The sequence below is a fragment of the Desmodus rotundus genome, chromosome 1 (genome assembly GCF_022682495.2).
Source record: "Desmodus rotundus isolate HL8 chromosome 1, HLdesRot8A.1, whole genome shotgun sequence".
Taxonomy (NCBI): Eukaryota; Metazoa; Chordata; class Mammalia; order Chiroptera; family Phyllostomidae; genus Desmodus; species Desmodus rotundus.
Genome location: NC_071387.1, coordinates 59,690,372 through 59,705,653, shown reverse-complemented (window position 1 = coordinate 59,705,653; position 15,282 = coordinate 59,690,372). Strand labels below are relative to the sequence as shown.

The following is a 15,282-nucleotide window of genomic DNA, read 5'->3' as shown; positions in this document are numbered from 1 at the left end:
TTTGAGGCAGAGGTAATTTACAGCACAGAGCCTCTGTGTGCTGAAAGCATGAAGGATGTCTTGTTTGTCTTGATTGTACCTGGCTTCTGTTTCAGGCATGTACCAAATAGCCTGCCTCGTTGATGACTGTGAGTCGAGTCACTAACACACAGCAGCAATAGCTCAACTGCAAACTGGTCACCAGCTTTCACTCCCCTGCCATTCTGCCTTCACTTAACTAATAAATGCCTTTTTTTTCCTTATATTTGTATTGAATGTAATTTTTCTAATTCTTAAATATGTCCTCAAGAATCTTTATATCAATTAAATCAGAATATGTTCTCTACCTTATAGTAATGCTATTTGTTTTCTCATCATTCATATATTTTGATTCAAAACACTTGCTGAATCATAATTATTCATTTCATAAGCATTATCACATATTTTTCTAGTTGCTGCCATGTGATATAAGAATTACTATTCTCATTTCATCTTTCAAGAAGCTACACTTCCAAGCAACTTTTATATTCACTTTTCCATATATCTAAAAAATTCCCAAGAATGTTAGAATCTGGAAATAGACAAATATAAGAAGATAGTTGGATAACTCTCTCTCTCTCTCTCTCTCTCTCTCTCTCTCTCTCTCTCTATATATATATATATATATATATATACATATACACACACATATATACATATATATATATACACACATACATTCAACATTTAGCTTATTATTTCTAAATCAAAACAGGAATTTTAGAGTGTCTTTTGGTGCCTAAAATTCATAGCAAATATATGGGTTTATAATGTATTTAAAAGGGGTATACACAGCTATATGTACAATATGTATGATGAATCCCATTTATGAAATTGTAGTTGTGATGCCAGTTTCTCACAAGTGAAAATCATTATAAATTTTAGGAATAACTGGTTAATTGAAGTACAGTATTTTAATTTAACCATCTAACAATGGAGTAAAGAGGGGAGGAAGGATTTTCTTTAAATATATTTTATTGATAATGTTATTACAATTGTCCCATTTTTTTTCTCCCCTTTATTCCCCTCTGCCCTGCATCCCCCTCTTACCAGAATTCCTCCACCTTAGTTCACATCTATAGGAGACCGTTCTGCATGGCGTGGGTCCAGCTCCCACTCAGAAAGGCCAGTGGGGAGTGAGGTCCAGCACAGAGGACCCACACCCACAGATAGGTTCTCCCATGGGGAATCAGGCCCTCATTGTACCTGGGCCACTTTGAGACTTGGTTTTTGCTAAAACTCCCTCACCCTGAATTGGGCAGCAAATGTTTACTGCATATCTTTAAAGTAACTTCCTAAAATCTATGATAAACCTTCCAAGGACAAGTGTGACCAGCTCAACCACTTTTCCCTTTACATTTGCAAATATCCTTCCCCTTTTATGTAATTAGCAACACCCTCTCCTTTGTTTTTTGTAAAGCGAACCTGTGCATAGTAAATAAGGACCGTCCTCAATGCAATGTGCCCAGAAAAGCAATAAAAGCCTGTCAAGGCAAGGGTCAAGGTGCTCTCCTCTTGAGAGTGTGGCCGCGCCGTCCCTTTTCCTCCACAGGACTCAGTAGTCCCTGTGAATTTGTCCATTGCAGCCACAACACACGGATTCTGCCGGCCGGGATCTGCATCATGGGTCATACATGTAAGTTCTTTGGCTTCTCCATTTCCCATACTGTTCCTAACCTCTCCCTGTCTATTTTGTACCTCCATTTATGCTTCTTATCACCTGTACCTTTCCCCCATTCTTCTCCCTCCACTGATAACCCTCCCTGTGATCTCCATTTCTGTGATTCTGGTGCTGTTCTAGTGGTTTGCTTAGTTTCTTTTGTTATTTTTTCTTTTTTAAGGTTCAGTTGTTGATAGTTGTGAGTTTGTTGTCATTTTATTTTTCATATTTTTGATCATCTTGTTTTTCTTATACAAGTCCCTTTAACATTTCATATAATAATGGCTTGGTGATAATGAACTCCTTTAACTTGACCTCATCTGGGAAGCACTCTATTTGCCCTTCCATTCTAAATGAGAGCTATACTGGATACAGAAATCTAGGATGTTGGTCCTTGCTTTTCCTGACTTTGAATACTTGTTTCTAGCCCCTTCTAGCCTGTAAGGTTTCTTTTGAGAAATCTGGGAACTCCTTTGTAGGTAACTGTCTCCTTTTCTCTTGCTGCTTTTAAGATTCTCTCCTTATCTTGGGTAATGTGATTATGATGTGCCTTGGTGTGTGCTTCTTTGGGTCCAACTTCTTTGGGACTCTCTGAGCTTCCTGGAATTCCTGGAAGTCTATTTCCTTTGCCAGATTGGGGAAGTTCTCCTTCATTATTTTCTCAAATAAGTTTTCAATTTCTTTCTCTTCATCTTCTCCTTCTGGCACCTCTATGATTTGGATGTTGGAACATTTAAAGTTGTCCCAGAGGTTCCTAAGCCTCTTCTCATTTTTTTGAATTCTTGTTTCTTCACTCTGTTTTGGTTGAATGTTTATTTCTTCCTTCTGGTCCAAACCATTGATTTGAGTCCTGGTTTCCTTCTTTTCACTGTTGGTTTCCTGTCTATTTTTCTTTATTTCACTTTGCATAGCCTTCACTTTTTCCTCTATCTTGCAACCATACTCAACTAATTCTGTGAGCATCCTGATTACCAGTGTTTTGAACTCTGCATCTGATAGGTTGGTTATCTCTTCATCACTTCTATTTTTTTTTTTTTGGAGCTTTGATCTGTTGTTTCATTTGGGCCATATTTTTTTTGTCTCAATGCACCTGTTATGTTATAAGGGGCGGAGCCTTATGTATTTGCCAGGGCAGGGCAATCCAGGTCACTGCGTTGTGGCACTATCTGTGAGGGAGGGGTCAGAGAGGGAACAATGCCGCTTACTCAGCTCTTGGCTGGCATTCAGTCACTTCCCCTGATATCCATAAGCAAATTGGCCCCTTCTGGTGCTGATTCCTGGGTGGGTGGGTTTGTGTACATTCTAGGACCCTGTTGGTCTCTCCAAGAAACTCTCCTGGGAGGCTGGGAATTTCTCCCACCACTGTAACCCCCACATGTTTTTACAGCCAGAGGTTTTGAGGCCTTATTTCCCAGCGCTGGAATCCTGGTTTGTGAGGTCTGTCTTGCTCCCCAGTTGTTCCTCATAGTTTATCTGCACGCAAATGTGAGACCACCTGGTCCACCAGCCGCTGCCTTGCTGAGAGTCCTCTCCTCCCTGGCTGTCCGTCTCTGTCCCTCCTACTGGTCTGGGTAAATGTTTCTTCTTTAACTCCTTGGTTGTTGGACTTCCATACAGTTATATTTTCTGGCAGTTCTGGTTGTTTTTGTTTTTAAATTTGTTGTCCTTCTTTTGGTTGTGCAGGGAGGCAAAGTATACCTATCTACGCCTCCATCTTGGCTGGAAGTGAGAAATTCGAGGAAGGAATTTTCTAAAGCCAGAATTTGTGATCATGTATAGTCTCAAAAAAAGCTAGACTGAATTACTCATTAAGTGTTGTCAGTATTCTATTTTGGCAAGTGTTCTCTGATATGACAAGGGTCAAGTTTTGTTGAGGTTTTCTAGAGCATTTTGGGGTAAATCTTTAAGAAGCTATTGCATAATGGTGAATGCTGATGGTGGAGTAATAGGAGATTTATTACAGTGGAAAGCAGTAGCTTGAGAAGGGAGATAATTATGTCATAACAATGTGTGGCCATGGGTTTGTGTTGAGGACAAAGCTGGTTTTATAATAACAAGTACCATATATTTTTTTTGGTAGGAATAAACTTCCATGTACAAAAGTACTGATATAGCATATATTTTTTTCAATTTAGTTTTTCTGCTTTTTTTTTTAATACACAATGCAATTAGCAAGTGAGAATCTGCCCACATTACACCAGGAGAGAACAGAATAACAGAGCTTTAAATATATTTCAACACCTAACTTTTTAGTTAATAAAACTACACAAATGTTAAAATTATACACTTACTTCATATTTCAGCCAATTAAGTTATGCGAGTTAAATTAACAGATCTTATAAAAAGCATCTCTCCCCAAACACACACCATGCCAGTGGGTACCAATCTCACAGATGAGAAGAGCAGCAGTTTTGGGTCATGGATTTTAAATGTGATGATTTATTTCAGGAAATAATGTCTGTAATAGCCACCTCTTGTTGTTTTAAAGAATAGTGTGCTTGTTTGTTTGTTTTTACAATTGGTGATTCTCCCCCTGCACCCCTAGGCAATTATTCTCAAAAATTAGGGTTGTTAATATACTGTCCAGGATCCCAGAAAAATATATAACACAACTATATTGGTATATTTACTCTTGATATGCATCAGTTTAAAGGGTTTTTTTTTTCAGAAGTCTGAAGCACTGACAAATTGAGTAACTGGGTGGAAACATTTCATTTCTTTTATTTTGTAAGCTAACAGTATAGGCAAGTGATTTTCAAGAAAGTAGTTACTTTGTACCATAATTAGTCAGTTTTTATTTGTGAGATATTCCAGTGATAGGAATTTTTTCTACTGAAGTGCAGAAATGATTAAGTACCTTCAAATTCAGAGAAGAGTTCATTTTCACTTCTATGTGGTTGGATGCTATCGCTACAGGCTAACCTTTCTGTTAAGTAGCTCTTCTTTATGTTCCCATTGGCTTGCTCTAAGTCAAATAAAGTCCCTCATATGATGGAAATAATCTCCAGCTGTTTTAAAATTGCTCATGTTGTAAGTTCACAGACCACCCAGACTTTTTTTTTTAATTAGTGGTACCCAGTAACATAAACCTAGAATTCAATGTACTTACAAGTTTCATGATTCCCATGCTTGGAAGCATCAGAATTTTCAAAACTAAAAGAAATAAACAGGTTGATCCATGATTGACAATTGATTCCACTCATTTTTTTCTGCCATTATTCTATTTTATCAGCTAAGGAAATAGCAAGGCCAATCTTGTGACTGAGATAAATATCACTCCCCTACTTGGAATCCTATTATTCATTGTACACAAAGGAAAAGTATACTTTCTCAGCAGTACTTCTCAGGCCGTGATTTCCTTTTTAGCTTCACTCACACTAACTCACAATATTCTACTTTCTAGTCACCCTGTTGTGTGCAGTTCCCCAGCTGCTTGAAAACCGACCCATCTCCCCTCCCGATTTCCCTCCCTCCTTCCTTTCCTGCTTCCTTCCTTCCCTTCCTCTCTACCTCCTCCTCCTCTTCTTTCTCCTCCTTCTTCTCTCTCTCTCTTTCTCCCCCTTCTTCCCTCTCCCTCCTCCTTCTTCTTCCTATTCCCCTCTCTCTCTCTCCCCCTCCCTTCCTTCTTCCCTCCCACCCTCCTCCCTCCCTGATATACCTACCTACATCAAGCCCTCATCCTTTCCTCTATATACCTCCATTTCTCCAGAAAAATATCTGTTTATTCTTTCAGAAGGAACATTTAATTTCTGTTCCCAGGCTGCCTCCTTTGAGGCCTAACCTTCCCTTCGCAGAATAGGTGGGCTCTCTCTGGCTCTCGCAATGCTCATTATGCTCCCTGTCCCCAACTAAACTCTACTCCAGCATCCAGATCATACAGTCCTTAATGATGATTGGCTCTGTGCTGTCTAGACTTCAACGGCAGTTCCAATTTCTGGCCAGGTATAACTCATTCAAGCAATGTCTGATTAATTAAAAGCTTGAATTGCAAACATTGTAGATAGAATAATATATTATTTGCTGCCTCCAGTTGCTCATCAATACTATTTTTCTAACTCCTTTTTATCTTGTTTGCAATCCACTTTTCTGAATTTAATCTCTAAACTGAGTCTCTCTAATTGTTAACTCACTTTTCTTTTTCATCCTACTTTCTTGACCTCATTTTAAAGGGCCACACAATTGGTCATTTTATTTTTGTTAAAACACCGATTCCCCTAAATTTCATAATATATATAAGTCTCCTTGATGCTTTTTCTCAGAATTCTCATGCATAATGTATAGACATTTCTCAAGTTTCTCTTAGGGAACATTCTCTTTGTTAGTTTTCCATCAAATCTCACTCAGGTCCATGGCCTCACCTCTCACTTCTGTGCCCTGGACCTTTAAATTATTGTTTCCAGTCTGACTTATTTTTGGAGCTTTAGTCTGCATTTCCCGATTTGCAGTGATTCCCCAGATATTTCCACTTAAATTCTCTGCTTCTTCAAACTCAACAGGCTTTTAAAATACTTCCTTTCACACACTCAGACAAGTTCGTCTTCTTATTATCCCATTTCTTAAAGCCACGTGGACTTGAAAGCTTTTCTTTCTTTGTGGTTAGTTTTGGCTTCTCTTTTAACTCCTGAGTTCCTACATCCTAAACCCTCCATTGCCTCAGGTTTTCCCACACGCATATTCTCTTCCTCTTTCCTTTCTTCTCATACCACTATGGTTACAGCATTAGGTACCTCTGGGCCTCATTGAAAGAAAGAAAGAGAAATCCTCAATTTAACTGACATTTCTACATCTATTTTTTTCATTATTCCTCTGATAAAACTTTCATCCTTCTCAGAAATGTTAAGTGACTTTCTTTTTTGAGAACAGCATCAAGTTAAAACAACTTCACATTGCAAAATCTCAACAACCGTGTCCCAAACAACCTACTGTGGTGCACCTCCTGTCATTGGCTGTCTCAAGGTCCTTAAACCAGCCTGTCATTCTCAGTAAATCCTGTATTTTTCTGCTTTTGAGATATGTTTATTCCATTCATTTAAACTGATATTTGCATTATAATCTATGCTTATCTATTCTCTAAATACTCAGTTTAGTAATTTCCCTTTATGAAATTTTCTTACCTTATTTCCAGGTTGCAGCCCACACTCACGTAGCACCCTCTGAAACAAGAATTCATAATTTATTCCTTTTATGTACCTGCCCCCTCCAGAAACCTAGTCTACCTTACAAATAAGTGCTCAGTATATATTAGTTGATTTTACTTTGCTACTAAGGAAAGATAGTATCTACTTTGATTAACATTTTAATTGGGAAATATGTCTGGTTGGGAATTGGGAATCACTAAGTGAGCTAAAATAAGAAACTAAATGTTATTCATTACTGCATAGGATTGAAGAGGAAAAAAATACAGACTAAATGCTTTTTGTGAATAATATCAGAAGGTATGTTCAAATTAGATAACTATTTCTAAAATGCTTTTCTCACTTCAATTTGTTTACTTGCCATTTAATGAAATGTAAGGAGATAGATTGCAGTTTTCATGAATACTTTCTAAATTGCCTCAGTGGTTAAGGTCAGTTTTTCAGAGGGAAAGTTACTTTATCATTTTGTCTTTAGGATGAGCTAATTAGTTAGAAAATCCCAAAGATTCAGGTGAAGTCCCTGTAACGTTAATTATATCATCTAAAGCATTACCAAATTACAACCTTTTGCTTAATATAGATTACATGCACTTATATATAATTAAACAGTGAAAATTTCTTATTCTCTATTATCTTCTTTTGTATTCTCTATTATTGTATTGTAATCAGAATTCCTATTAAATATATACAGTATCCATGTCTCTCTCTCTTTTTTAAAGATTTATTTATTTTTAAATAGAGGAGAAGAGAAGGAGAAAGGGAAGGAGGGAAACAGCAGTGTGTGGTTGTCTCTCTCATGCCCCCTGCTGGGGACCTGGCCTGCAACCCAGGCTTGTGCTCTCATGGGGAATTGAACCAGGGACCCTTTGGTTCGAAGCCCATACTCAATCCGCTGAGCCACAGCAGCCAGGGCTCCATGTCTCTTTAAACAATAAAATTACCTTTAAAAATGCAAATAAAGCATATATTCTTTATTTATAATTGACAATATGTTCCATTAATTATTTCTGATCCTTTTAATAATATTTTGTAAGTATTCCTATTATTCCCCCATGACATTTAGAGAGATTCTGTGATTCGTCTAAAATGAGAAAGTCTCTAAATGACAGACAATTTATGTACATAAATATCTGCGAGTCCTGCATCAGACTCTCCTTGACCCTATCATTAGGGTCACTTGTATGCTCATATCCTACCATCTCTTGCTTCTTTTTCAAATTCTAGAACTGCTTAACAGGCAGACAGTACACAAAGATAATTGACACCATATATGTTCTGGTACAGATGAGCAAACTGAGTGACTACAAAATTGTTGTCACTTACCTACTGTTGCCCCGGTAATTACATGATGTCATTGCTGTCATGTAAATTCAACTGTGAATATACTGTAGTAACAGTCAGAGGCTAGGCCTACATCCTTGCCTTTTTTTCTCATTCTGCAATGTCCTGTTTATTTGAATAAAAATAGACTGCAGTGGAAAAGTTGTAGAATCAAAAACAATTTTTTTCCCTGATCACTTAAATCAGTTTTAACAGTCAAGTTCAATTCTGAATTAACTGTAGGAAGCCTAATAATCAGGTTTCTTAACAAACATTTTTATCCAATTAACACTTTTAAATTGATATTTCCCTTAATGTTGCACATTGATAAAATTCTTAGCCACACGTACTATCACACTAACATAGAACAAAATTATAGAACTTTGGGAAATTTATTTAGTAGCCTTTAGACTGCTGCTTTAGAAATTGTTATGTTTAGAAATGGTTGGAGAATTTTTCGGGATTTGTTTACTTATATACTCAGAGGGGTGGGGACAAGAAAACAGATATTTAAAAAAAAACAAGTATTTCTATAACATACATTTGAAATATTAATTTTAACTGTAATTCTTCTGAGTCATTCTTCTTCTTCCTTTGACCTCTGTGCTATATAAGTTGTTCTTTGCTCAGATAAAACAGTATTGTAATTAATATGGTTGTTATGGCAGTGACTGATGGACCCCATGTATTCTCTTTATCTTGTCTAGCTTCTCTGGAAAAGGGAAGTCATTAAAATGTAATATATTGCTTTATTTTTTTTAATTTTCTTTTCTTTTTCTTTTTTTAAACTATCAGCTTCTTATTTAGTTATTTATAATAGTTCATTTTTTATTGCATTTTCATTCCATTACTATTATCCCCCCATAACCTCTTCCACCTCCGCCCACCCTCCTCTGTTTTATTTTTCTTGTTTATGGATCTCTGTATCCTTTTCACTTTAGCTTACACATTTCACATCCCTTTGCACTAACACAATATATTGCATTACCTCGGCCTATTTTTCTTCTCTTTACTGGTCCATACAGGTAGAATTTATTCACAAATAATTTCTCACATCAAGTTTGGGCTATACACAGAATCAGAGAACAATATTTAATCTTGAATGTATTACTTGCTAGCATTATAATGTTTGTATAATTGTATATATGTACATACACATGTTTACATGTCTATATAATATGTGCATATATATTTAATTTCATTTTATATTTTCACCTAATAAAATTAACTAGTTTTTACTTACACGCACAGTTCTTTAATTTTGGCACACATTTAGATTTGTGTAACTACCACAGTATACAGAACAGTTGAGCACACAGAACAATGCCATCGCTCCAAACATCCCCGTTGCTGTCCTTTATAGTCATAGCCTCCTTCAGCACCCAAAGCCTGGCTATCATGGATCTGGGCTCCACAGCTGTAGTTGTTCTCTTAGAGAATGCCACATACTAGAACCAGGCAGTGGGTAAGCCTTAGAGACGGGCTTCCTTCCTTCATCATAATGCCTTGCGGTTCATGGAAGCTGTATGTATCAATAGTTTGCTCCTTTTTATTGTTAAGTAGTATGATATACCACAGTTTTAAAAATCTACCTACTCAGTTATGGACATTTGGGTTATTTATGAAATATATAAAATTAAAATTTTTCAAATGAATAAAGATGCTATAAGTAGTCATATATAGGTACTTTTGTGACCATTATCTTTTATTTCTCGGGGGTAAGTACCTAGGAGTGTGGTTTGTGGGTCATGTTGTTAAGTGTTAGTTTAATTTTCTAGGACCTGCCAAACTAATTTATAGTGTGGTACCATTTTGTATTCTCCCATCAGCAGTGTATTGAAGTTCCAGTTTCTCCATGTCTTTGCCAGCATTTTTTTATTGTCAGTTTGTGTGTGCATATATTTAGTGTACATGTGTGTGGAGAATATAAATTATTGCACACAAGCTTACATATATAATATTTATTTTAGCATTTTTAGTATGTGCATCGTGGTATTAATTATTAAAGGTGAGGGACATCTTTGGACAATAATGTGACATTTTAATTTGATTTCTATTCTGTAAAATGGAAGTTACTAGAACACTTGGGCATAAAAATTTTATGCTTTATAAACAAATGCTGTAAAGTAGGAGAAATTTTAGCTGATTTTAGTAATAGGTTATACACAAAGAGTTGATAATTTGAATTATTTTGCTGAGAAGCCTGAGAAAGCAATGCATTTGGAACCAAATGATTAACTATAGTTTGAAATATTTGTTTTTTAGAAACATTATTTAATATAGTACTACCTTCTATAATCTAGAAAACAATTCTTATGGACCAAAAGTATATCTATCAACTTTGCTAAGGAATAACAAAGATGTAGAATTAGAAGAGATCGTGCATGACTTAAAACCCTAGCATTTAATTGGAGAACTAAGTATACTGTGCATAAACAAAATATTAGAGAATGATGTGAGAATATATGGAATATAGTACACTGTTACATGTAGAATTTCAGAGATGTGTCACTTTTCTTTGGCTCTTTTAAAAAATCATGGAAAATATTTACTTTTAATTTTTAATATGATACAATTAATTTCAAAGCACTAATTTTAAAACATTCGACTTTTTCTTTGGATCACTTAAAATTCATTTGCCTACCTAAAGAACAAAAATATGATTTCATAAATTTGAAGCTGTAGGGAAAATATCAGTCAATAGCAACAATTACTGTCAACACAAAGTTGAATTTCTGGACTCCTGAGAATGAACTCTTTATTACATATTCTGTTAAGAGGAATTTTTTTACTTTGATAAAAATGTCATAACCTCTAAAAATTGTTAAACTTTCTGTTTAAAGTAAAGAACTTGTTTGTTTTGTAACTAATAAGTTTAAGATGTACTAAAAATGTTATAAAATATTATTGTTTAATTTGTTTTTGAAAGGACATGGATTAGGATACACGTTGTATCATTTTGTATTCTCCCATCAGCAGTGTATTGAAGTTCCAGCTTCTCTATGTCTTTGCCAGCATTTTTTTATTGTCAGTTTGTTTGTGTGTACATATATTTAGTGTGTATGTGTGTGGAGAAAACACTAAAAGCAGCCTTTTCGTCCGACATCTTCTCGGGTAGCAGTGAGATCGGGCGCTCCTGGAGTTTCACAATGCTGCCCAAGGACCACAGGAAGAAAGATGCTGGGAAGTCTGCCAAGAAAGCCAAAGACCCAGTGAACAAATCTGGAGGCAAGGCTAAAAAGAAGAAGTGGTCCAAAGGCAAAGTTCAAGACAAACTCAATAACCTAGTCTTGTTTGACAAAGCAACGTATGATAAACTCTGTAAGGAAGTTCCCAACTACAAGCTGATAACCCCCGCTGTTGTCTGAGCAACTGAAGATCCGCGGTTCCTTGGCCAGGGCAGCCCTTCAGGAGCTCCTTAGGAAAGGACTTATTAAACTAGTTTCAAAGCACAGAGTTCAAGTAATTTACACCAGAAACACCAAAGGTGGGGATGCCCCAGCTGTTGGTGAAGATGCATGAACAACAGGTTCCACCAGCTGTACATTTTGAAAAATAAAACTTTATTAAACCAAAAAAAACCCCCACTAAAAGCAAACATTGATGGATATAAATGTAATTATACCACAACTAATTCATATAGTCTTTTAAGAGCAAGCTATTTCCCTTGCTAGTGTAATTTTTCTTGCTTTTCACAGATAAGAAAATGTTCAGTGTGACCTAAAATACAGATAAAACAAAGTTAAACTCTAATTTTTAACTTGGTGAGGACCTGTAATCACCCTTACTTGAAGGTTTTCCACTTGACAAGCAATTAGACTTGGTATACAGTTAACCTTCTATGTTAAACATTTAACCATAAATGTTTAGAACAGGGTACATTCATGAATTTCTCATCCACAACAGGAAATAAAACTTGGTTACATGGAATTTGGAATTAAACAATCTGATACTACAGATTTTATTTATAGAGAAAAAAGCTTATTCCATTTTAGCTGTCAAATGAAGATGTATTTTAAAAGAAAGTCCAACATATTAACAGAATTTAAAGTCTTCAGGATGACACATGATATATAAAATCAGTTATAAGCTGTAGTACTGGTAACTTTTGGAGTTAAATTATATCTCCCTGCAGTTCATAGATAATAGTCCAATATACATCAAAATGTTTTTAGCTTACAAAGTTGAAAATTATCCTAGCCAAAAATCTGACACTATTTTATTTTATGGGCCTGCCAGTGCTAAATGGCAGATGGTTTATCTTATAACCCTTCAATGAGGAAAGCCATTATTAGTTTGAGGCTTCTCTCTTTAGCTTGTCAGCTGTCTCAGCATGTTTTTGATTCTCATGTTCATTTCCACTCTAAAATATGGCATTTGTGCATATCTTACTGGAGAATTCTGCATTTCTCATTTATAATATTTAATATGTGTCACTAAATATAGATTCCTGTTTGTTAAAATGTGTCTCAATTTTTTGGTTCAGAAGCCTAGCAAGAATCCCTGGATAATATCAGAAAATTAACATACTCTTTCTTTCTGTTATGTCTCTCTTTCCCTACCCATTGAAGCTACTCATATGCCATTGACTACACGACTCCTACTCTCTTCCAACGTGAAAGATCAACTTCTTTTGTTATACTTTCAGTAGCAACCCTATGCAGTCATTAGGTAAAAAGAGGATATCTGTTATGCAGTCAGTTGAGTCAGATTTGGTTCTTTCTTTTTTTTTTTTAATTTAAGTATACTTGGCATACAGTTATATTAGTTTCAGGAATAAAAAATATAGTAAGTCAACATTTATATACCTTAGAATGTGATCACCTCCCCAAGTCTAGTAATTATCTTTCATTGTGCAAACTTATCACAGTGTTATTGACTATATTTCTCTTTGCTTTTATTCCATGACCCCACACTTCTCTCTGGCAACAGTCAGTTTGATCTCTGTTTCAGTGAGTATGTTTGGTTTTCAATAGGAATGACAATGGTCGAAGCCCAATTCTTCTTATTTCTGTAGCCTGAGGAGATTTTGGGGTAGAGTAAGAAGAAAGATTATGAGGTTCTATAGAACTAAATTCAGACCACCATCTGTGTGTTAGTAACTTGGTAAGACATTTTAAAAATAAAGTAAGAAGATGAGATGGTATATACAGTACTCCGTGAATTAAATGACCAGATTAAAAGTTGTATGACAACTGTAATTAAAATTTTTCTCTAAATTTATTTTTTAAAGACTTTATTTATTTATTTTTAGGTAGAGGGGAAGGAAGGGAGAAAGAGAGGGAGAGAAATATCAACATGTGGTTGCCTCTCATGCGTCCCATACTGGGGACCTGGCCTGAAACTCAGGCATGGGCCCTGACAAGGAATCGAACTGGCAACCCTTTGGTTTGCAGAACAGGGCTCAATCCACCAGCCAGGGCTTGAACATTTTTTTAAAATGAGTTTAAAAAGTATCCTTGTTTCTAAACTTTGACAACTAAAATTATTCATAAGACATTTCCATATTTAGTACCTATTTGGCCAAAACTCATCTGTAAGAATGAAAATTCTTCTGGGTCATGAATTTTGACATATTTATCTTTGTATCTATAATGAATAGCACCCATGAAAGAAACAGTCATATCCTTTCTATTAAAAAATAATGTCCCTCATTTTTTTAGTCATTCTGTAATGGAATATATTCAACATAGTACTGGAAGTTCTAGCGACAGCAATCAGACAAGAAAAAGATATAAAGGCATCCAAATTGGAAAGTAGGAAGTAAAACTGTCATTATTTGCAGACTACATGATAATGTGCATAGAAAACTGTATAGTGTCCACCAAAAAACTATCAACCTAATAAGCCAGTTAGGCAAAATAGTGTGATATAATGTAAATATTCACAAATTGATAGCATTTTTGTATACCAACAATGAACTATCTAAAAGAGAAACTAGGGAAAAAATCCCATGTACTTTAACAATAACAAAAATACAGTACCTAGGAATAAATTTAACCAGGGAGGTAGAAGACCTGTACTCGATAAACTACAGAATACTGAAGAGAGTAATTGAGGAAGGTGCAAATAAATGGTAGCACATTCACTGTTCATTGATTGGGAGAATTAACATCATTAAAATGTCCATACTGCCCAAAGCAATCTTTTCTTTTTATTGTTATTGTTCAAGTACAGTTGTCTTCATTTTCCACCCCCCACTTTCCCCCTCCCCACCCACCTCCAACTCCCACCCTCATCCTACCTTCATTTGGCTTTGTCCATGGGTCCTTTATACCTGTTCCTTGATGACCCTTCCCTTTATTTCCTCCATAACCCTCCCCCCACCTCTTGTTACTGTCAGTTTGTTCTTTATTTCAATGTCTGTGGTTATATTTTGCTTGCTTGTTTGTTCTGTTGATTAGGTTTCACTTATAGGTGAGATCTTATGGTATTTGTCTTCCACTGCTTGGCTTATTTCACTTAGCATAGTGCTTTCCAGTTCCATCCATGCTGTTGCAAAGGGTAGGAGTTCCTTATTGCTTTCTGCTTGTAGTATTCCATTGTGTAAATGTACCATAGTTTTTTGATCCACTTATGTACTAATGGGCAATTAGGTTGCTTCCAACACTTGGCTATTAAAAATTGTGCTGCTATGAACATTGGGAAATCTATAGATTCAATAAAATTCCTATTAAAATGGCATGTTATACTGATCTAGAACCAATACTTTAAAGATTTATATGGAACCAAAAAAGATGCCAAAGAGCCTTAGCAATCTTGAGGAAGAAGAACAAAGTAGGAGGGATCACAGTACCTGATATCAAACTATATTACAAAGCCTCTGTAATCAAAACAGTCTGGTACTGGCATAAGAACAGACACATAGGTCAATGGAACAGAAGAGAGAGCCCAGAAATAAAGCCATGTCTCCATGGTCAATTAGTATTGACAAAGGGAGCATGAGCATATAGTGGAGTAAAAAGCCCCTTCAATAAATGGTGTTGGGAGAACTCAACTGGTACATGGGAAAAAAAGAAAGAGAAACTAGACCACCAACTTACATCATACACCACAATAAACTCAAAATGGATAAAAGACTTAAATATAACTTGTGATACCATAAAAGTCCCACAGGAAGACATAGGCAGTAAAATTTCAGATACCAGG

The 15,282-nt window shown here is 35.8% G+C and overlaps 1 pseudogene; it reads left to right on the top strand.

Annotated features, from left to right (window-relative positions):
* The first annotated feature begins 11,282 nt into the window (after window positions 1–11,282).
* LOC112302713 (small ribosomal subunit protein eS25 pseudogene) lies at window positions 11,283–11,704 on the top strand (annotated as a pseudogene).
* Window positions 11,705–15,282: the final 3,578 nt, after the last annotated feature.